We start from the raw sequence: 23,729 nt of genomic DNA on the forward strand, positions 1-23,729 counted from the left end.
CTGGGGGTCTACCCCTTCCCCAAAACACCCCAAACAGGTCTTATTTACTGTTACTGACCATGGGAATATGGGGCTTAAATAACGAACGAATCGAATCTGATATCAATCTTCAGGAAAAGTGTCTATGGGGCCACCCCACCCCGACAACACCACCCAAATAGGAAGTATTTGCTGACTATTGCAATATGAGGCTCAAATAAGAGGGTTTTTCGAGTAGAACACGAATCCGATATATATTTTTTTAAGGTCAGCTCACTGAGTGGTAGCCCATCCCCCAAAACACTCCCAAGCAGGTCATGTTTGCCGATTATGGACATATGGGGCTCAAAGTAAAGGTGTTTGGGAGTAGACCACGTATCTGATATCAACATTAAGGACCAATTGTCTAGGGGACGTCCCACCACCGTAACAACCCCCAATAGGAGGTATTTGCTCACCAAGACAATTTCGGCCTTAAAGAGAGTGGAACTAAATATTTATAGTTTTTAGGGCCAATACCCCAAACCAAACATATTTGCTGACTTTTGCAATATGGAGTTAAAATGAGATTAGAAAACGAATTTGATATTCAATTTTGAGGCCAATGGCAATATGGGGTTCAAATAAATGATATATAGATATATGAGAATAGAGCACGTTGCTGATATAATTTTCGGGCTTAGTGTTTGGGAAACCACCCCAATCCCCAAAACACCCCGAAATCGGGCATATTTACCGAAAATCGGGCATGATATCCAAATGTAGGACCATGTATTTAGGGCACCCTCCTTTCCCAAAACACTACCCAAAGGGAAAAAATTTTTCGACCATGTCAATATGTGTCTCAAATGAAAGGTATTTGAGATTAGAAAACGAATTTGGTAACATATTTTGGGGTCATCATCGTTGTGTAAACACCCCTAATCCAATAGCAATATAGAATTTAAATAAATGATATTTGAAAGAAGAGCACGACGCTGATAGTTTTTCAGGGCCAAGTGTCTGGGGGACTACCTAACCCTCGAAAACACTCCTAAATTAGATATCATGAGAATATCGGGCTGAAATAAAGTATTTTAAGAATGGAGTACAACTTTAATACATCCAAACATAAGTTCCTATACCAATAAAGATCATATGGGATTCAGATAAAGGCACTTATATTGTTAAACTGTTAGTCAAGCGATATACTATTTGCGTAGCATGGTATTTCACTAAAAGCTCTTTGTCGAAATTAAATATTCGAAGAAAAATTTTGTTCCATATAAAGTAAAAGAAGGCGCAGCGGAGCGGGACCGGGTCAGCTAGTACCATATAGATTGACAATCTTTAATGCAATACTTGAACATGGTCGTTTTAGGGACTAGGTTTACAGTGTTATATATTTTCACATCACTTGTATAATCTCATTTAGCTTTCGTGGTCTCTCCAAACGTTGTTTTTGTCGATAACAATGTGTTTGTTGAATTAGTGTGAAAGCTAAGCTATTAAGAAGTGTTAGTAAGCTATTAAGTATCAAAATGTTTTACTCGATTGATAACAAAATTCTCAATAAATAAATCAACGGAATAAGTTCGAAAATATAAAACATATACAAAAATAACAAGTGCATATATTCCTATTGGAATCTAAAAAAAGTGAACAAATAGTGCGTTGTTAATAGGCCATTTTTTTCTTTGTTTTAAGTCAGTGCAGATATTTAATGTTTACAAAATCTGATTATATTTTTCTTTTCTAAAAATTGAATTACAGAATTAAATTTTTAACTCATCATCATTGTTAGTTTGGAATGTTTAAAATTTTTACCTGGTGTGAATGAATCTTTATCTTTACAATTTTAACAAGTTCGCTTATATGCGGGACACATAGGACTACGAGCTCATTTATGCAAAATCGCTGCGACAAGAAGTAGCATATGTAGGCCATTTGGGGAAGATGATGACACGTTGGAGCATTTTCTGTTATTGCCCGGCTTTCACGGCTAACAGACATTAGCGTTTAGGTGGTGACACAACCAAACATGGACCAACTTAGGGGCGTTGTATAGAAAGTAATTATGGATTTTGTAAGTAGCACTGACTTAGGTTTTTTATACCCTCCATCATAAGATGGGGGTACTAATTTCGTCATTCTGTTTGGAACTCCTCGAAATATTCGTCTAAGACCCATAAAGTGCATATATTCTTGATCGTTTTTACATTTTAGGTCGATCTAGTCATGTCCGTCCGTCTGTCTGTCGAAAGCGCGCTTACTTTCGTAGGAGTAAGGCAACAGACCTACACAAATGCTTCTTATTGGTGTGCTTAGTGCTTAAAGAAATTTCAATTTTAGTTAATTGAAACGACAATGAAGCATATGGTATACATAAAAATCAATTTGTGTTTGTTTGTAGGTTTGTTTGTGTGTTCGTTATAGACTCAGAAACGGCTGAACCGATTATCTTGAAATTTTCACAGATGGTGCATAATGATCCCTTGGTGAAAACAGGGTACTAAATTTGTTGATATCTGACGGGGATGCGGACCCTCCCCCTTACCCTAATTTTCAGAAACGCCAGATCTCGGAGATGGGTGGTGCGATTTAAGCGAAATTTTGTGTGCTCTCATATAGTATCCTAAAAATAAAAATTTGGTATCCAAATTTCGGATGGGGTTTCCTAGGGGGGCCGCCCCACCCTAAAACCTACCAAACATATATTTAGACCAATCACGACAATATGGGACTCAAAGGAATGGTGTCGGACCAAGTGTTAGGGGGACCAACTCAAGTCCCAAAACATCCCTAAATCGGACATATTTGCCGACCATGGGAATATGAGACTCAAATGAAAGGTATTTTCGAGTAGAATACGAATACGAATAATATCCAAATGTGGGACCACGTTTCTGGGGGTCCACCCCTTCCCCAAAACACCCCCCTAACAGGACTTATTTACTGACTATGCGAATTTGGGGCTTAAATAAAAGGTATTTGAATGTAGAATTAGAATCTGATATTCCAATATGGGACTAAGTGTTTGGCGGGCCGCCTCTCACCAAAACCATCCCCCAAAGGGGACAAATTCACGACCCATAGCAATATGGGGCTCAAATGTAAGTTCTTTGTGAGTAAAGCACGAATTTGATATCAATATTCGGAAAAAAGTGTCTGTGGGGCCTCCCCACCCCCACAACACCACCCAAATAGGAAGTATTTGATGACTTTTGTAATATGAGGCTCAAATAAGAGGATTTTTAGAATAGAACTCGAATTCGATATATATTATCAAGGTTAACTCACTGAGTGGCCGCCCATCCCCCAAAAAACACCCCCAAGTCGGTCACGTTTGCCGACTATGGAAATATGGGGCTCAAATTAAAGGTATTTGGGAGTAGACCACGTATCTGATATCAACATTAGGGACCGACTGTCTAGGGGACGTTCCACCACCATAACAACACCCAAATAGGACGTATTTGCTCACCAAGACAATTTGGGTCTTAAAGACAGTCGAACTAAATATTTATAATTTTTAGGGCCAAAACCCCAAACCGGACATATTTGCTGACTTTTGCAATAAAGAGTTTAAAGGCGATTAGAAAACGAATTTAATACACAATTTTGAGGCCAATGGCAATATGCGGTTCAAATAAATGATATATAGATATATGAGAATAGAGCACGTTGCTGATATATTTTCCGTGCTTAGTGTTTGGGAGACCACCCCAATCCCTAAAACACCCCTAAATCGGGTATATTTATCGACCATGTCAATGTGGAGCTTAATTGAAAGGTATTGGGGGGTAGGGTAAGAATTGATACCCACAGCCGGGACTAATTTTCTGGGGGTCTTCCCCTTTCCCAAAATACCCCAAAAATAGCATCTTTTTAGTGCCCATCGCAATATGGGGCTCAAATAAAGGTATTTAGGAGTAGAATACGAATTTGATATCCAAATTTAGGACCATGTGTTGAGGGCATCACCCCTTTCCCAATATGTGGCTCAAATGAAAGGTATTTGAGATTAGAAAACGAATTTGATAACCTATTTTGGGGCCATGTGTTTGGGGGACGCCTCATCCTGTAAACTCCCCTAAACCAATGGCAATATGGTGTTTAAGTAAATGGTATACGAAAGAAGAGCACGGTGCTGATATTTTTTCAGGGCCTAGTGACTACCTTACCCTCGAAAACACCCCTAAATCAGATATCAAGAGAATATCGGGCTGAAATAAAGTATTTTAAGAATGGAGTACACCTTACATCCAAACTGAAATTCGTAGACCAATAAAGATCATATGGGATTCAGATAAAGGCACTTATATTGTTTAGTTGTTAGTCAAGCGATATACTATTTTCGTAGCATGGTATTTCATAAAAAAGCTCTTTAATTGTCGAAAATAAAAACTCCAACGAAAATGTTATTCCATATAAAGTAAAAGAAGGCGCAGTGGAGTGGGCCCGGGCCAACTAGTAAGATTATGGAAACATAAATAAACTATTATTATTCAGATATTAAAGGGTACATTGGAGAACATTTTGAATAAGCGCCGCAGGCGAACATTTTTTGCTCAACATAAAATTGTGAGCACATAGTTTTTATAATTTTTGGACTTTAATAATTTCCATATCTAAAATATAATATCGGTATAATCAACTGATGAAAAATAATACATCAACTAAAAAGCGGAGACCATAAAGATAAACATTTTCAGTTATTTGGCCTCGATGACCGCTCACCACTAAAGTTCAGGCGGACGCATTACCCAACATTGCAAAATGTATTACCCGATTTGGCAAGTAGTTGATGATACAATCCCTTTTTTGTTTCTGATTAAAATTGGAAAATTTATGCTTTTTGTTTAGTTTTTGCATATATGTATTATAATTGAATTAGAGTGAATTTATTTTAAAATAGGGCGTTAGTTATCGTTTTTATTGGACTTTATTTCATTTTTTATTAGGGCGTTATTTCGAAAAATTGTGGATTTTTTTCATTTATGTTGGGGTTTATTTGGTAGCGCCGAAATCTTTTATTAATAGAAAGCGGTCATAACACCCAATAAGCCTTATGATCGCTATATGGGCGGTCTTAACGCCTAATTTCATTTCGTGCTTAATGATTTTGGGCTTAATGACAGGTCGCCGAAAAGAATGTCGTAGCGTTTTTTCGCCCAAAACGACAAATTAATGCTATAAGACCCAATGCCATAAAACCCAACCGAATAAATAACATTAAACCCAATATAATTTGAGCGATATGGAACATTTTTTAATGAATTTTCTAAAAAAGTCCAAACTAACTTAACATAAAATCATGAAGTCGGTCGAAGGTCTCTTAATTTCACCCTATATAGAAGGCAAAATGGCATTTTTGTTTAAAAAAATATTTTGACTTTATTTTACTTGTGGACCTATGAGGGAGGAGAAAATCTTCAGCCCGGCCGAAGGCCGATACATTTCCGCCTCTTTGCAATGCAATATCGATTGCATTCCAATTGGACCTACTGCAGAGGCTGCAAAGATCCAATTGGAAATGCAGAGGCTGCAAAGTTCGGCCGGGCCGAATCTTATATAACCTCCGCCATGGATCGCATTTGTCAAGTTCTTTGAATGACTTTTTCAAATATATATGAGCTATATGAAGTTATTGACCGATATGGACCGTACTCGTCACGAGTGTTAGAAGTCATAGAAAAACACCATCTCCAAAATTTCAGGCAAATCGAGAAATAATTGCGCCCCCAAACTGGGAGATCGGTTTATATGGCAGCTATATCAGGTTACTAACCAATTTTGACGTTACGTTGGAATAGTTGTTGGAAGTCATACCAAAGCGACATATGCACAATTTGAACCATTTTGGATAAGAATTGCGTCCACTAGAAGCCCAAGAACTCTAATCGGGAGATCGGTTTATATAGCAGTTATATTAGGTTATGGACTAATTTAAGTCATATTCCGCATAGTTGTTGGAAGTTATACCAAAATAACATGCGCAAAATTTGAACCAAATCGGATTAGAATTGTGCCCTCTAGGAGCTCAAGAACTCAAGACCCTAGGTCGGTTTATATGGCAGTTATATCAGGTTATCAACCGATTTAGACCATACTTGCTAAAGTTTAAAGTTCAAAGGAAGTCAGCATTACTCCTTCGAAGGACATGGTTAGATCGACTTGACGATCTATAAAATATATACTGGACGGATATTTCTAGGTTTTACAAACGGAATGACGGAATTAGTATGCCCTATCTTATGGTGAAAAGTATAAAAAGCTCTGTGCATTCTAAGGAGAGGAAAATTAATAGGGCTTCGGCCGGGCTTAGGACTTTCACCTCTCTCAAAGGACCAGCAGAAAATTAAAGTCAACACTTTTCTAAAAAAAACCTTCTGCATTCCGAAGATGGTGAAATTAACCGGACTTCAGCCGGGATTAAGATTTTCTCCACTCTCATATGGTTAACAGTAAAAAGTCAAAAAATGTCTACAAAAAATGCCTTTTGCATTCGAAATAGGAAATTTAGTGGACATTTATTTTGATGTCATAACATTTTACTGAATTTGTAACAAACTTTATATTTAAGAATCTTCTTATATATAAAAATCAATTTGTGTTTGTTTGTAGTTTTGTTTGTGTGTTCCTTATAGATTCAGAAACGGCTGAACCCATCTTGTAATTTTCACTGATGGTGCATAATGATCCCATGGCGAAAATAGGATACCACATTTTTTGATATCTGAAGGGGGAGCGGATCCTCCCCCTTAACCTCATTTTCAGAGTGGTGGCGGAGATGGGTGGTGCGATTTAAGCGAAATTTAGTGTGCTCTATTATAGTAACCTACAAACAAAAACGTATCTGTTATCCAATTGTCGGACCAAGTTTTTGGGGGACCACCCCAACCCCCAAAACACCCCTTTATCGGACATATTTACAGACCATGGCAATATGGGACTCAAATGCAAGATATTTGCGAGTAAAAATCTTATATCCAAATTTGGAACAAAGTTTCTGGGGTCCACCCCTTCCCCAAAACACCCCCCAAACAGGACTTATTTACTGACCATGGTAATATGGGGCTTTAATGAAAGGTATTTGAGTGTAGAATACCAATCTGATATTCAGAAGTGGGATAAAATGTGTGAGGGGCCGCCCATCCCCGAGAACATCCCCCAAAGAAGATAATTTACGACCATAGCAATATGAGGCTTAAATGAAAGGTCTTTGGAAGTAAAGCACGAATCTGATATCAATGTTTGGGAAAAGAGTCTATGGGGCCACCCCACCCCCATAACGCCACCCACGTAGGAAGTATTTGCTGACCATTGCAATATCCCCATCCCCCAAACCGGTCATGTTGGCCGACTATGGAAAAATAGAACTCAATTGAAGGGTATTTGGGAGTAGACCATGAATCTGACATCAACATTCGGGACCAACCGTCTAGGGGACGTCCCACCTCCATAACAACCCCAAAGTAAAACGTATTTGCTCAATAAGTGGTTTAAGTGAATGGTATTTGAGATTTAAAAACGAATTTGATATCCAATTTTGCGGCCATTTGCAGTATGGGGTTCAAATATATGAGAATAGAGCACGTTGCTGATATATTTTTAGGGCTTAGCGATTGGGGGACCACCCCACTCCCTAAAACACCACTAAATCGGGCATATTTACCGACCATGTCAATCTGGGGCTTAAATGAAAGGAATTGGAGGGGAGAGCAAGAATTGATACCCACTTTCGGGACCAATTTTCTGGGTGTATACCCCACAAACAGCAATTTTTTACTGACCATCGCAATATGAGGCTCAAATAAAGCTATTTGGGAGTAGAATAAAAATTTGATATCCAAATGTAGGACCATGTATTCAAGGAATCACCCCTTCCCCAAAACACCTCCCAAAGGGTAGAAATTGTTCGACCATGCCAATATGTGGCTCAAATGAAAGGTATTTGAGATTAGAAAACGAATTTGATAACTTATTTAGGTCGATTTGTTTGGGGGACGCCTCAACCTGTTAACTCCCCTCAAAACCAATGGCAATATATTGTTAAACTGTTTGTCAAGCGATATACTATTTTCGTAGCATGATATTTCACTAAAAGTTCTTTAATTGTCGAAAATAAATATCCCAAGGAAAATATTGTTCCATATAGTAAAATAAGGCGCAGCAGAGAGGGCCCGGTCCAGCTAGTATGTAATAAAGCCCAAAAAATTCAAATGATATTTTTTGGATGTAATGACATTTTTTGATTTGGGTGTTACGTCATAAATAAAGTTAGGCTTAGTGACACAGTTGATTTTGGATATAATGACATATTCGAATTTTAAAAGGTTACAATATCCAAATCCAAAATATAGATTTCTAACATTTGTAAAATTGTTTTTGGGCTTTGTGATATAGTTTGGGCGATATATTTTTGTCGTTTTGGACGAAATAACGCTACGTCGAGAGAATGCTTTCTTTTTGCAAGTTCGAAAGAGGCATTATATAATTCGTTTAATAGAATACATTATTGAACAATGTATTTGGAATGAGTTTATAACTAAAGTACATGTTTTAATAAACTAATTTTATAACTTCCACCACCACTGTGATACAGCGTATTATAGATTTGTGCATTTGTTTGCAACGCTAAGAAGGAGAAGAGCTAGACCCATTGACCCATACCGATCGACTCAGAATCACTTTCTGATTCGATTTAGCCATGTTCGTCTGTCCGTCTATCCGTCTGTGAGTCCATGTATTCCTGTAATCAAAGTGCAGGTCGTATTTGTTGTCCGATTATCACGAAATTTTGCACATGCCACTTTTTTGGCCTACGGCTATTGATTTTGAAAAAAACGGTTCAGATTTAGATATAGCTCCCATATATATCTTTCATCCGATTTGGCTTTTTAAGGCTGTAGAAGCCACAATTTTGGTCCGATCTTTACAAAATTGCAGTGCAAAATGATATAGCTACCATATATCTCTTTCATCCGATTTGGACTTTTAAGGCTGTAGAAACCACAATTTTCGCCCGATTTTACATGAGACGTTTAAATTGACGTTCCAATACGTGCGCAAAATTTTATTGAAATCTGTCCTAATTTAGATATATAAATGTGTATATTTCATCCAATATGGACTTTTAAGGCAGTAAAAACCACAATTTTGGTCACATCTCTACAATCTGGGGCGTGAGACCCTCTATTTGACGTCCCAGAATGTGTCATTAAAATTGGAACACGTTTCGATATAACTTCCATATAATCTTTTATCCCATATGGCCTTTTAAAGATGTAGAAATCCAAATATTTTGTCCTATGGTAGGAAAATCTTACAAGGTTCTAAATTGCTATTTCAATTGGTATCAAATTAAAGTCTGACTAGATTTCGAAATAAGTTCTACATATAAAAAGTACTACATACACTAGTTTTTTTATTATTTTTTAAAAAATCTAATTATTTGATCCCTTAAAATATATAAAATAATTAATTCTGCTAAATGTAAAAAATTCAAAAACTATAATTTATTATTAAATATAATATTGAGGATTTTAAAGTCCATTATGACTTTGGAAACATTTGGAACTCGGTGTATATGACAACTAGACCCAAATATGGTTCGATTTAGAAAGTACTTGACAAACAGGTGAGGGCTCTAATACAATTCACTGCTAAAAATAGACACCCCTTTTATTAGCCATGAAAAGCTACGAAATGGTCTGACTTAGACCACTAAAAAATAAGTTTTATTTGAAAATGTAATTTTTAATAATTGTTCTCCTAAGAAACGTTTTTCATGCTACACATTGCAAGGTAAACTTAATCATGTATCTTTTTTGACACAAGACGGAAACAACAACAAAACAACAGATAACAGAATTCCAAAATGAAGAAGAATCGTCACTCACAGAAACATTGCATTCCAAGTTCATTTGGTATGGTACTACACTCGGTAATCAATGTGCAATTTTTGTCAAATGAAATTGCTTTCATTATTTTTTGAGATATCTTATAAAATCACCATAGGGTTGTGTACTTAATCTCACGAAATGCTGCACGAGAGATTCTCGTATGAATGGATCGAAATGGCAGAAGGGGATCATGGTCGCAATCCCAAAGAAGGCTGACCATACTCAGTGTAAAAACTGTACGGGGATAACATTGCTAAACGCGGTGATGTCAAGTCTTCTTCTGCATCGTATTTTACCTCTACTCGATAGCATTGTGATGTAGAGCACGCTGTTGAATAAGGGCATTCCTGAAAAGATCGTGACGCTAATAGGGGAGCTGAATGCAGAAGTTTCAGTCCGTTTCAATAGACAGGAGAGCCGCCCTTTCAGGATCAATAAATGAGTGAAGCAGGAGTGCATCTTATAGATATTTTACTAAATTCCGTAATAGAAGCGGCAAACGCTGAGGCACCCTGTGGCATTCGCTAGGGTATTACAACTTCTTTGGAGACATTGACTACGCGGGTGATATATGCCTCTTTGCGCATTGCTTTGAGCACATTAAAGCAAAATTGGAACGATTGAATGAAAACGCGGACAAAGCAGACCTGAAAATAAACATAGATAAGACTAAATTGATGCGGATAGAAACAAAAAAAAATCCGAAATCGCTCACTAGAAACGACAATGTCATCGAAGATGTTGATAAGTTTTCCTATCTTGGCATCAAAATAACAAAGGACGGAAAATCGGAAGCAAACATACGCATGACATACGTATCAACAAGACTAGAAGCGCTTTTCTTAAACCAAACAAAGTTTGGAGGAACAGGGGCAAACTTCTCACCTATCAATGAGTGCAGTCCGATTCAAGTTTTAATCTTAATGATAAGGGGCCTCCTTTTTATAGCCGAGTCAGTGCGACACCTCTTTGAAGAGAAGTTTTACATGGCATATTACCTCACAAATGTTGCCAGCATTAGGAGGGGAAAGCCATCGCTGAAAAATTTTTCTGATGGTCTCGCTAGGATTCGAACCCAGGCGTTCAGCGTCATAGGCGGACATGCTAACCCATGCGCTACGGTGGCAGTGACATCTCACATAGTACAAAAGTCGGAATTTCAACAGTAGTGTGAAATCCATTTTACTGCATCGTTGTATTTCAATTTTTTTCAAATTTCAATTTTCCATTTCATCTTTATTGGTTCATTATTATGTTCATATTTACAAAGCAGAGTTATGAGATCTTTTCTTTTGGATATTACTGCATATAAGACTTAGGATCAAAGATATTAAATTACAATAGCACAGTTAAGATAATGAGTTTAAAGAAAAAATAAAGGGGAAAAACCTTTCTATGAAATTCACACAATTGGACGAAAATATATACATACTCAAAAATATAATAAAAATACTCAAGGTAAGCATACGATTTCCTTGTGATGATTAAAAGGGAGAAAAAAGAAAAGACCGTAAATTTATGTTAATTCGTTGCATGACCTTATCAATTAATAAGTCGAATATATTACTTTGTTGAAATAATTATCATTAAGTCTATCGACAAATGTATCCAGTTTTTCGTAGCCTGTTTCGTCATGAAGTAGCGCCGTAGAGTACCTCCAGTGCCTCCTATTTATGATTTTTAACATTTGTTTTGCAAAATTTTTAGTTTTTTCCAGTGTGATTTTGCAGTCCTATACCAAACAGGACATCCGTAAGTAAAAGAGGGCCTTATTACACTCTTGAATAAAAGATTTTTGTTAGCATAGTTGAGTGTGGACTTCTTGTGGATTGAAGGCCATAGTGAACGAATCGTTCTTAATGTTTTTTTGCAGACTTCATCGATGTGCTTTCCAAAGTTAAGTTTTTTATCGAGCGTAACTCCCAAATATTTAACGCTGTCAGCAATATCAATTTATTCAGTACCGAAGTTAAGTTTTCTGATAGGCAATCTTTTAGGAGACTTGTTAAAAGGAAAAATAATGGCCTGGATTTTATTCGGGTTAATCTTAATTATCCATTTTGAAAAGTCATTGTCATTGGTGCGTTGGCTCTTCCTTTTGTACGATCTTCTTGCCCTGATAAACCGAATTATGTCCTCAGACATTTTGTAGTTATGAGAGCGGTTAACCTTAGGGATCGAAATATTCCTGGCCTCCAAAATTAAAAAAGTAATACTATCAATCTCTTTATCTACAGCAGCTTTGTTATGCACTATTTCGGTACGAATTTCGATTCTGTTGTCCAGAAATGATTTGAAAGTATCCCAATCGGCGAGTTTGTAGTTAAAAAAGGTAGTATCTATTGTTCCTATCTGGGCCTGATCGATGGAGCATATGACAGGTCGATAATCCGAAGGTATCGTTGTATAAATTGCTGCCTGCGACAAATACTTCGAGTTTTCTAGCCAAACCGTATTTCAAATGAAGAACAGCGAATTGGAACAAACACTTCCCCTGTCGATGTAGAAATGTCGAAGAGAAAATGTAGTGCTTATTAACATTTGTCTTAAATCTTTAGATGTCAAAGTGGGTGAAAAAACCATTGGCTGGAAATCGATTCCACATACGCACGGTTCGGGCGAAATAAGAATACTCTCTATAATGAATTGTGCGGTCCGCTGGCCAATCAATTACAAACGGGTGTGAGTTCCTGGAATGTCTAGTTTCCCTGACATACATCCTTACATCAGAATTAAGAAGACGAATATCAGACGAACAAATACCATAAAAGTACCGATAGAACAGCGCCAAACAACCCACATTGCGGCGATGATAAAGGGGGGCAATAGTGTTGGATACCCCACCGTCCCCAATCAGACGGAGTGAAGTAATTCTTACACCGTTTAAGGAAGCCTAAACACTTCAATGCTTCTTTCGACACTTCAAATGCATGTTTATCCCAACGGACATCACTTTGTATTTTCATGCCCTGAACATCAAGAGCTTCTGAGCTTCTGATTGCTCAACATCTACACCGTTGATAGACAAAGTGCTGCTTGTTGTCGTTTGTGTGACAACAAGCAGCATTGAGTCTTCCGTGCATTAAAATCTACTCGATTCATTCGACCCCGTTCGAAAATGAATAGATCGGATCCGATGTCTGACCCAACAGATCGTTAATGAAAATAAGAAAAAGAGACGGAGAAAGAAAAGAGCCCTGGGGTACACCTGCGGTTAATTAATGCTCATTGGATGAGAACCCATCTATAAAGACTCGAATAGTGCGATCTGTGAAAAAGATCGAAATAAATCGAACAAAACCATTACCAACACCAAATGTGACAAGCTTTGAGAGCAGTGCACCGTGCCGGACCCTATCAAAGGCCTCGAAGATTTCCAGAGCCACAACCTTACTCTCACCAAACTGGTGGATTGAGCGACTCCAACGTTCCGACAGAAGTGCCATGAGGTCGCCCGTAGACCGATTTCTGCGGAACCCATACTGTTGGTTGCTAAGAAGGCCATTAGACTCTAAATACCTTAAAAGATGGTGATTAACCATTCTCTCCATGACCTTGGAGAGAGCGAAGTATATCGCAATTGGCCTATAATTCGCAGGATTGTTTGTCTCACCCTTCTTGGATATTGGCTGAACGTTCGGGATGAAAAGGTTGCATAATGGACGAGCGAGCGTCGAAGAACACTTGCGTAAGACAAGTGATGATATGCCATCCGGGCCCGGGGATTTATTTACGTCCAGATTATTGAGAACTCCACGAGTTCGAAAAAATATTTGGGGCATGACGCCAGATACATTTTCGATTGAGGGGAGTGGTTTATTGCTATCCGGCAGGGAAGAGTTCTCTGCAAATATATAAGCCAACAGGTTAGCCTTATCAACCGGGCAGTGATGTTTGATCATCCTTAGCAAGAATTGGAATAGATGAAGAACTACCCCTTACTTTTTTCACGAACGACCAAAAGCTCTTACTTCCCCGTATAGAAGCAAGAACCTTTGTATGCAGACGCTGTTCGTAAGAAATTTCTCGCGCCTAAGCACATTGGCACACGAAGATCTTGCCTGCTTGCGCAGCAGTTCAGTATTGGCATTTTTATCCAAACGTCAGTTCCTGAATGCCACCTCTTTCGATCTGACAGCATCTCTGCATGTCTGGTTAAACCAACATTTGTCGTCTGATTAAGCGATTATAGTCTTAACTGGAATAATTTGTAAGAGTTTTGAAATAGCTCGGAAGTCCTGTTCGGATATTGGCACATATGCAAATACCAAGATATTAAGCAGAAAAACTGTGAAAAACTTTACCAAAACCATATTTTTTTTTTTTAACCATAATTACATTATCGTTTTTGTACTAATTCAATCTTCATTCATATTACATTAGGATTAATTGTTTTCAAGTGTACCTTTTTAGGCCATCACTGTAAAAGAGGGTATTTATTTATTTCACATGTTTTTAGCTTGTACGTTTTTTTTATATGGAGTTTGACAGTTGCTCACGTTAAAAGCCGAATAGAGCACCAACCCTTACTCTATAAAACATGGATATTCGAATAACAGTTACTTAAATGCCGTATAACACCAATGGCAATGTCAAAAAGCTGACATGAAGAGAGCTATTGCTCATACATCTGTGAACATACAGAGGCAATGAACAAATGGGGTGATTTCTGTGAAATGTCCACCAACAGTCCACCCCTTCAGCTAGGATGCACAAATATATGTTTAAATAAAAGTAGTGACTAAATAACACTCTGTCCGCAGAAATACAGTATATCCACATGTCGATACTGTTGTCCCCATAAAACTCTTGCTCAAATCGACAAAACTGTTATTTAATGATTTCTCCCTCATCGAAACAGAAACAAATAGGTAGCTACAGAAATTATTATAACAATTGACAGAAATTATTCCTTTGCTTTTTAAGTGAAACTTGTGTGTGCGTACTTTTATGTACCCGTTTGCATATATTAAATGTTACTATCGTTGCATGAAAGAGCCAGTGTATTTACAAAGGTAATCAGTGCCCAACTCTTTGGGGAACAAACTCCACGACTATATTATGGGTACACAAGTACTTTATTGATGTCCAACAAATGCGTTTGTTGACATATTTTTTTTTGGCATATGCATCCAAACGAATGCTACCATGGGGAGCATATGTCTTACACAACATTGAAAGGGTTTCAATGCCGATTTTCGTATTGTCTTTAAAATTACTTTATTACTTTATAAAAATCCTTTGAATTTTTTTCAATTTAATGGAGAAACTTAATACTGTACATTAATGGATATTGATTGCGTTATTTTATCATAAGCAAAATAATGGTAGTTTCCTAAAGTATGCGTACTTTATTTGCCAGCAAAAGAGAGCGAGCAAAATTTGGTAATTGAGAACTTGCAAATTTCTACTGGAGGTTTTTTTCCCAGCAGAAATTTGCAGTATCGAACAGCTGTTTTATGAAAACCTGCTGTGAAATTCAAATAATTAGCCAAAAAGAGTAAAGGTTGTGCTTACTCTCCTGCAAATTTTTACTGGAAAAGTAAGCCAACAGACCTGATAATAAAGGTTATCTCATTTGTACAATACCATAAAAATCATACGCCGAAATCCATAGAATCCGACATCATAACATTTTCCTACACCCACAAACCGAGAAACGAGTATACAAAATCTGGGCGGCTAATACCAGCTGTTCGCTGACTACAAAACACTAGGTCTCGTAGGTTCGAGCCTTCTCGACAAATTGAAATTTTTTTAACAAGCAGAGTCTCAGAGAAAAAAAAACAGACAACAAAGCAAATAAAATGTGATCTGAATTTAGAATTTAACCACCTCGAAAACCACCACAAGCAAGCATGCAATGATAAATAAAAGCACCACTAAATCGTCTCTGCTTAAGGGTTGGTAATCTGTTCGTCTTTTCACACCAACAATTGTCATACTCCATATAAAAAAAAATTGCAATGAAAAATGTGTAACCAAATAAACGCTTATTTTACGCCTAGGGCTTAAAGATAATCCAATTGCAATATGAAGGCAAGAGTGTGTTGGTACACAACATTTCTTATAATAATTTGGTTAAAACAAAAATTGTATACATTGTTTCCCACAACTATTCCGAAATCAGTGGAAGAGATCGCGAGTGTGCGTGACAGTTGACAAAATTTTTAGGGTTTGGTAATGTATAGCCTTCAAATTTCTGCTGGATTTCTCCCCAGCTGCACTTGGGAGCTTCGAACAGATGTTTCACAAAATGTTTATTCAAATCTGGGAACATAATTTCTATACTTTTTACACACCACCGAAGGATGGGGGTATATTAATTTTGTCATTCCGTTTGCAACACATCGAAATATCCATTTTCGACCCTATAAAGTATATATATTCTTGATCAGCGTAAAAACCTAAGACGATCTAGCCATGTCCGTCCGTATGTCTGTTGAAATCACGCTACAGTCTTTAAAAATAGAGATATTGAGCTGAAACTTTGCACAGATTATTTATTATTATTTTTTGTCCATAAGCAAGTTAAGTTCGAAGATGTGCTATTGTATATCGGACTATATCTTCATATACCCCGCCGATTTAGGGTCTTAGACCCATAAAAGCCACATTTATTATGCGATTTTGCTGAAATTTGGGACAGTGAGTTGTGTTAGGTCCTTCGGTATCCTTCGTAAATTTGGCCCTGATCGGTCCAGATTTGGTTAAAGCTGCCATATAGACCGATCCTCCGATTTAAAGAAATTTGGGACAGTGAGTTGTGTTAGGCCCATCGACATCTTTCTTCAATTTGGTTCTGACATTTCAGATTTGGCTATAGCTACCATATAGACCGATTTCTCGATTTAAGGTATGGGGCCCATAAAAAGCGCATTTATTGTCCGATGTCGCTAAAATTTGAGACAGTGAGTTTAGTTAGGCTCTTCGACGTAATTCTACAATTTGGCCCAAATCGGTGCAGATTTGAATAGAGCTGCCATATAGACCGATCTCTCGATTTAAGGTTTTGGGCCCATAAAGGCGCATTTATTGTCCGATTTCGCCGAAAATTTGGGACAGTGCTTTGTGTTAGGTTTTTAGAAATTTTTCTACAACTTGGCCCAAATCGGTCCAGATTTGGATATAGCTGTCATGTAAACCGATATCTCGATTTAAAGCCTTGACTCCATAAAATGCGCATTTATAATCCGATTTCACTGAAATTTGACACAGTGACTTATGTTAGGTTTTTCGACATCCGCCTCGTGTATGGTTCAGATCGGTTTATTTTTAGATATAGCTACTCTACTTATTAGTATTTGGTCCAAATTGGAACATATTTCGATATAACTGCTATGGGGCATAAGGTTTGCAATTTTCACCGGATTTTGATGAAAGGTGGTTTACATATATACCCGAGGTGGTGGGTATCCTTGTTGCTTGTTAATCCTCAAAAGTACCATGATATCCGAGCGAGACATTTGGTATCTTTACGATTTGTAAGGTGCCACATAACTCACCACAAATATAATCTAGGACTTGAACTCACTAAACTGGTTTCAAAATTATACCACCTGTGTTACCAGTAGTACCACCTGTGTTACCAGTAGTACAAATTTCATTCGATGAAGCTCTAGAATAACCACTTATTTGTAATAATAGAAAAAAATCATTATTATAACCTTGGTATTGATAAAAAAAATTCCATTAAAAAAAGGGGGCAAAATTGTCTCATATCCATGAGTGCTGTCTATCACAAGGTTAAACTCAATGATAAGGGACCTCCATTTTATTGGCGAGTCCGAATGGCTTGCTGCAAAGCCACACCACTTAGTAGCACAAGGAGGGAAATACTGTGTCGTTATTAATACAAAAATATTTTTAATTTTTACTACCTCCCCACAAATCGGATGATTGTTCCGCATGCTGTGGGCGTACTTTCAAAGAAATAAAAAACTTAAAAATCATTTTGCTGGTCACATAAACACAAAAGCATGGCCATCTTTGATGAAATAGAATTAAAGTTTGCTTTTGTGTTGTTAGCTAATATTGCAAGGAGAAAATATTGTATTGGGTTGCCCAAAAAGTAATTGCGGATTTTTTAAAAGAAAGTAAATGCATTTTTAATAAAACTTAGAATGAATTTTAATCAAATATACTTTTTTTACACTTTTTTTCTAAAGCAAGCTAAAAGTAACAGCTGATAACTGACAGAAGAAAGAATGCAATTACTTTTTGGGCAACCCAATATTATTCAAACAATAGTGATGTGGATGAATGCGTAGAGTGTTTGCTTTGAAAACGGAAGGTTCTTGGTTCAACTCTCGGCTGCGATGAAGGCAAAATTTTAATTTCATTTATAATTTGAATTATTCATATACAATTTGTCTTTTTCCAAGAAACTGAGCATTGAGAACATGGTGGTGGGAAAATGCGCGAACATGTTTGAGCCAAAGTAGTTATTTTTTGGCAACCAATGTCATTATTTTTTAACAACTTGTATGCTTAGGCATAAGTATTGATTTTTGAACTATCGGTTTGCTTGTGCGGAAGGACTTTCCTCCTAGGACATCGCCATGTAAAAGTAATTAGAATCGATGCCTAAAAATAAATAGTCATTAGTTCCTGAATGAGCTTCCCTTTCTGGTTATTTGGTAATGAGAGTTTTTGCTGGGTGGTGTTCATTGTCTTTTAAATAAATATTAATTGTTACCAAATATGGTTCTTCCACTTTCAATTCTTCTGATAACACAATTCAATTAAAAAGTTTGCTGAAATCGGAACTATATCCTTTATTTACAATTGGAGAATATTTAATGTATTACAATAAATTATGACCAATTGTAAAATGTTCAGTGTGAACATAGGGCATCAACAAGCTCTCTCTCTCTCTCTCTCTCTCTCTCTCTCTATTAAGCTCTATCGTTGGACAAAGCCTTGGCTTCCACGAAGACTGCGAAATACGGTTTGACCAGTAAATTCTAAGAATTTGTCGTAGACAGCGATTTATAAAAACATGCATTTTTCGGGTAGTCATTTGTGACAAGCTCCAAGTTGTACAGCCTTATTATAAAATAGATTTCACACCACTGTTAAAGATTCAGATATTTGTATTTTGTTAGACGTTCGTGTATGTTCTGATCCTCTGTCCTTTGTTGTTTTGCTCCCAAGATAGGATAGGGAAGCAGGCGCCGACACTATTTTCAATTTTACTATATTGCGTCTAAGAACGCCGAGGCATTCGCTGGGGAATAAACGACTTTTTTGGAGACATCGAATACGCGGTTAATAAATGCCTCTGCGCATTGCTTTGAATAGATAAAAATGAATTTGGAACGCTTGCATGATAACGCAAAGGTAGACCTGAAAGAAAAACGTAGCTAAGACCAAAAAAATAAAAAATTTTGTAACTCCAGTCGATTTATTATTTTAATAAATTAGTTCATTAAAGAATTTTGTCTCTAAAACACAATACTTAACATAGCTATATTTTTTATGCCCACCACCATAGGATAGGGGTATACTAATCTAGTCGTTCCGTTTTTATCACCTCGAAATATTGATCTAGGACCCCATAAAGTATATATATTCTTGATTGTCTCGAATCATACTAGCCATATCCGTCCGTCCGTCTGTCGAAATCACGATAACGGTCGAACGCATAGAGCTAGCGGCTTGAAGTTTTGCACAAATACTTTACATCGATGTAGGTCGTTGGAGATTGCAAATGGGACATTTTGGGTTCAGATTTGGATATAGCTCCCATATAAATCGAGTACGGTCCAATTCGGTCTATAACCTGATATTGCTACAAGTACGGTTTAAATCGGCCAAGAACACGCTATAGCTCCCATATAAACCGATCTCTCGATTTCACTTCTTGAGCCCGTACTAGCCGCGATTTTAATCCCATTTGGCTGAAATTTTACATATAGTGTTCTGTTATAACTCTCAACAACTGCGCTAAGTACGGTCCAATTCGGTCTATAACCTGATATTGCTCCCATATTTTAGCAGAATCCATGGTGGTGGGTTCCCAAAATTCGGCCCGGCCGAACTTAAGGTACTTAAACGTACCAAAAAGGTAGGAAATAGGTGAACTTTGCACAGTGCGAACGGGTAGAGCTATAACTTCGAAATTTGGATTGGAGGATGCTGTTGCGTAAAAATTTTGGTGGAGAAATAAAATTCAAAACAGTTTCCGAAAAGAGAAAATCTACATCAAGTACAGAAATTGGTATCGTTTGGTACTTTCTTTAGAGTTGAGCTAGAGCTCTGAAATTTTGCATGTACTTATTGTATTATAATTGGTACTATTTGGAGCTTGAGCTCAAAAATTGAATGTAGGTACACCCTGATAGTACTTTTCGGGCGACCAGAAGATTCAATGATTGAGAAGCCCTCATAATTGTGGTACAGTACACCTCGGCAGTACTTATCGGGCGCCTAGAAGACTTTAATGAAATTCGTAGGATTTGATACCAAAACGTACAAAATGATACTTTCTTCAATGATTCAGTTAAAGCTATCAAAATTTAGATATCGGTACACCCTGACAGTGTTAATCGGGCGACCACATGATTTATTTAAAATTCATTAATTTATGTATTGTAGTTACTAAAACGGTACTTTCTTCACAGATCTTTTTTAAATTCATACTTGTTAATAATTAAGAGTACAAGATGGTACTTACTTCAATGATTGGGTAGAAGCTCTCAAAATTGTGGTACAGTTGCACCTCGACAGTACTAATCGGGTGCCAAGAAGGTTTTTTTGAAATTAGTACGTGTTGGTACTAAAATTGAGCTAGAGGTCTCAAATTTTCAGTACAAATACACATTGACAGTATGAACCGGTCGGCTAGACACATTTTATGAAATTCGTACATCAAATTAATATTTTCACTAAGGATTGAGCAACAGCTCTCAAAATTGGGTTACAGTTACTCCTTAACAGAATATATCGGGCGACTTGAAGATTGTTTTGAAATTCGTACACGTACATAGGTATTAAATTGTAGAAATTGGTACTTTCTATATGGATTGAGCTAAAGCTCTTAAAATTTGGATACCATTGCACCTAGGCGGTATTTAATGGGTGACTAGGAGATTTTTTAAATTATTGCATCTAGGTACTACTTCGTAAAAATTGGTAATAAGTATGGAGTAGCTCCATGCCAGTATATAGTATCCACTAAAATAGTTTTCTGAAATTCCTACCTTTAGGTAGTAAATGGAACAAACTAGGGCATTATGATGTATCGTAGTCAACAATGGCACAAACGGCATTTGAAACAATAGTGTAGAAAAAGACATAAGGAAATGGGAAAAGGTACATTAAGTACGATTTTAGATACTATTACGTATTTACGGATTGAGTTAGAGCCTGAATATTTGGGATAAAGTATGGGCGACTAGAACATTTTTTCGTACATTCAAGTACTATGGTACTTTCTTTGCGGATTGAATTAGAGCAGGGATGCAGTTACCTCTTGATATATATCAGATAGCAAACTTTTACTGAAGCTTATTACCATTGATTTTGCAGACTTGCTAATTTGAAGTTCATCACGTTGTAGAAGCAAGTACAAAAATACTTAATACATAACAATTTGGCTAGTGTAGAATAAACAAGTAAAAGCGTGCTAATTTCGGCCGGGCCGAATCTTATATACCCTCCACCATGGATCGCATTTGTCGAGTTCTTTTCCCGGCATCTCTTCTTAGGCAAAAAAAGAATAAAAGAAAGGCAGCTATATCAGGTTATGAACCGATTTGAACCTCACTTGGCACAGTTGTTGAAAGTCATAATAAAATACGTCATACAAAATTTCAGGCAAATTTCTAGAAGCTCAAGATGTCAAGTCCCCAGATCGGTTTATATGACAGCTATATCAGGTTATGGGCCGATTTGAACCATTCTTGGCACAATTTTTGGATATCATAACAAAATACTTCGTGAAAAATTTCATTCCAGTCGGATAAGAACTGCGCCCTCTAGAGGCTTAAGAAATCAAGACTAAAGATGGGTTTATATGGCAGCTTTATCAAAACATGGACCGATATAACCCATTTACAATCCCAACTGACCTACACTAATAAGAAGTATTTGTCAAAATGTCAAGCGGCTAGCTTTACTCCTTCGAAAGTTAGCGTGCTTTCCACAGACAGACGGACGGACATGGCTAGATCGACATAAAATGTCACAACGATCAAGAATATATATACTTTATGGGGTCTCAGATGAATATTTCGAGTAGTTACAAAGAGAATGACGAAATTAGTATACGCCCATTCTATGGTGGAGGGTATAAAAAAGGTATATAATTCCTTAAATATGGAAGTATAATTTAAGGATATTTTTCTTAACACCCAATAAAACATATACCCATTTACAGATGGAATTTGTTAAAATCAGTTTTGCTTGCTTTTTTTGGGTAAGCTAGTGCTGTCAAATGAATTGTCTGCTTATTTTCGATTTCATGGACGGCTTAGTCGGTTGGTTTTGTTACGACTTTCGGTGCGCTTCTTACAGCGGAAAGAGAAAAAACAAAAGGTAAAAAATAGTCATGTCCAGTGGAGGTGGAGGTATATAAACAGCCTTCAAATAAATATGTCTCATTACTGACTGGCTTCCCTATATATGGCACAGGATTCAAAGATGACACCTTCAAACCCTAAGTTGCTGGTTAAAGCCGCTTCTGTAGGGAAGAAGATCCTCATTTTAGGAAGTGATGCTAATGCACATCACCAGATATGGAGAAGTTGGGATGTCAACGAAAGGGGTGAGCTGTTTATCGAATATATTATAAGTTGCAATCTAGCGATTTGTAATAAAGGGGATAAACTGATCTTTATTACCAGGAACAGGCGGGAAGTACTAGATATTACCTTTGTATCGGATGATATAAGCGGAAGAATATGAGATTGGGAAGTGTTGGATGACCACAGCTTCTCTGATCATCGTTATATTAGTTTAAACCCTGGAGAAAATACTGCAGGAAAAAGGCGGATTGGTAAAGGAAGTGGAGTCTGGGGGAGGATATAGACATAATGGTCAAGCGGATCACGAACAGCGACCGCCATGATGGAACCCAGAGCTGGTTGGTCTAAGGGAGGATGGCAGAAAACTCTTCAACAGAGCGAAAGCCACAAGAGCACCACACGATTAGGACATCTATAAGGCTGAACTAAGAAAATATGAGGGCGGGCTCTAGGCTAAGGAAGATTCTATCTTCGACACCTATTTCGGTGGGGTGTATTCAGAAGTCAGAGCATGTATGGACAATGTCTAGTGAGAAAACACTAGAACTACTCGTTGATAGACATTTCTCGGAAAATTCTCCAACGGAAAACGTGGCGCCAGAAGAGGTTGTCACTGGTATGTATTCGTCGGTGGTTATAGGCGAAATTCTGTCTAAGCCAAAAATCCTTTGGGCGTTAAGAAGTTTCGACTCCTTTAAGTAGTCAGACCCTGATGATGTACCACCGGTTGAATTACAAGCTTTGTCTGATAGAGACTGGTTCCTTGGCTAAGGGAGATATACTCTGCTTGTATCAGAATGTCATATATACCTGTGGGATGCAGGGACACAAAGGTAATTTTCATTCCTGAAGCAGGAAAACCTTACCACACGAAGGCGAAAGATTTTCGTCCTATTAGTCTGTCATCCACATATCTTATGGCAATGATCCCTGGAGATCGCTTGTCTAGGCAGCAACATGCATATAGTAAAGGCAAGTCCACTGAAACAGCTTTTCACGACCTACCTAGAGGGTTCTCTCATTGCCAACTAAAATACAATGGCAGCATTTCTTGACTTTGAAGATGCTTTCAAAAATATAAAACCGACGTCAGGCATGAACAAGTTGGGGTTTC

The 23,729-nt window shown here is 37.4% G+C and overlaps 1 protein-coding gene across 3 annotated transcripts in view; it reads left to right on the forward strand.

Moving 5' to 3' along the window:
* The first annotated feature begins 1,532 nt into the window (after positions 1-1,532).
* The window catches only part of LOC106088357 (uncharacterized), a 71,035-nt gene continuing 48,838 nt past the window's right edge, over positions 1,533-23,729 (forward strand). Inside the window, exon 1 of one of the 3 annotated variants that reach the window (XM_059363506.1) lies at positions 1,533-1,627. The gene's annotated coding sequence lies outside the window, so the exon portion shown is untranslated. Of the gene's footprint in view, positions 1,628-11,260; positions 11,325-14,579; positions 14,738-23,729 lie in introns of those variants that run through there. The other 2 variants (XM_059363509.1, XM_059363508.1) reach the window with 2 other exon arrangements.

The sequence above is a fragment of the Stomoxys calcitrans genome, chromosome 2, assembly GCF_963082655.1.
Source record: "Stomoxys calcitrans chromosome 2, idStoCalc2.1, whole genome shotgun sequence".
NCBI classification, from domain to species: domain Eukaryota; kingdom Metazoa; phylum Arthropoda; class Insecta; order Diptera; family Muscidae; genus Stomoxys; species Stomoxys calcitrans.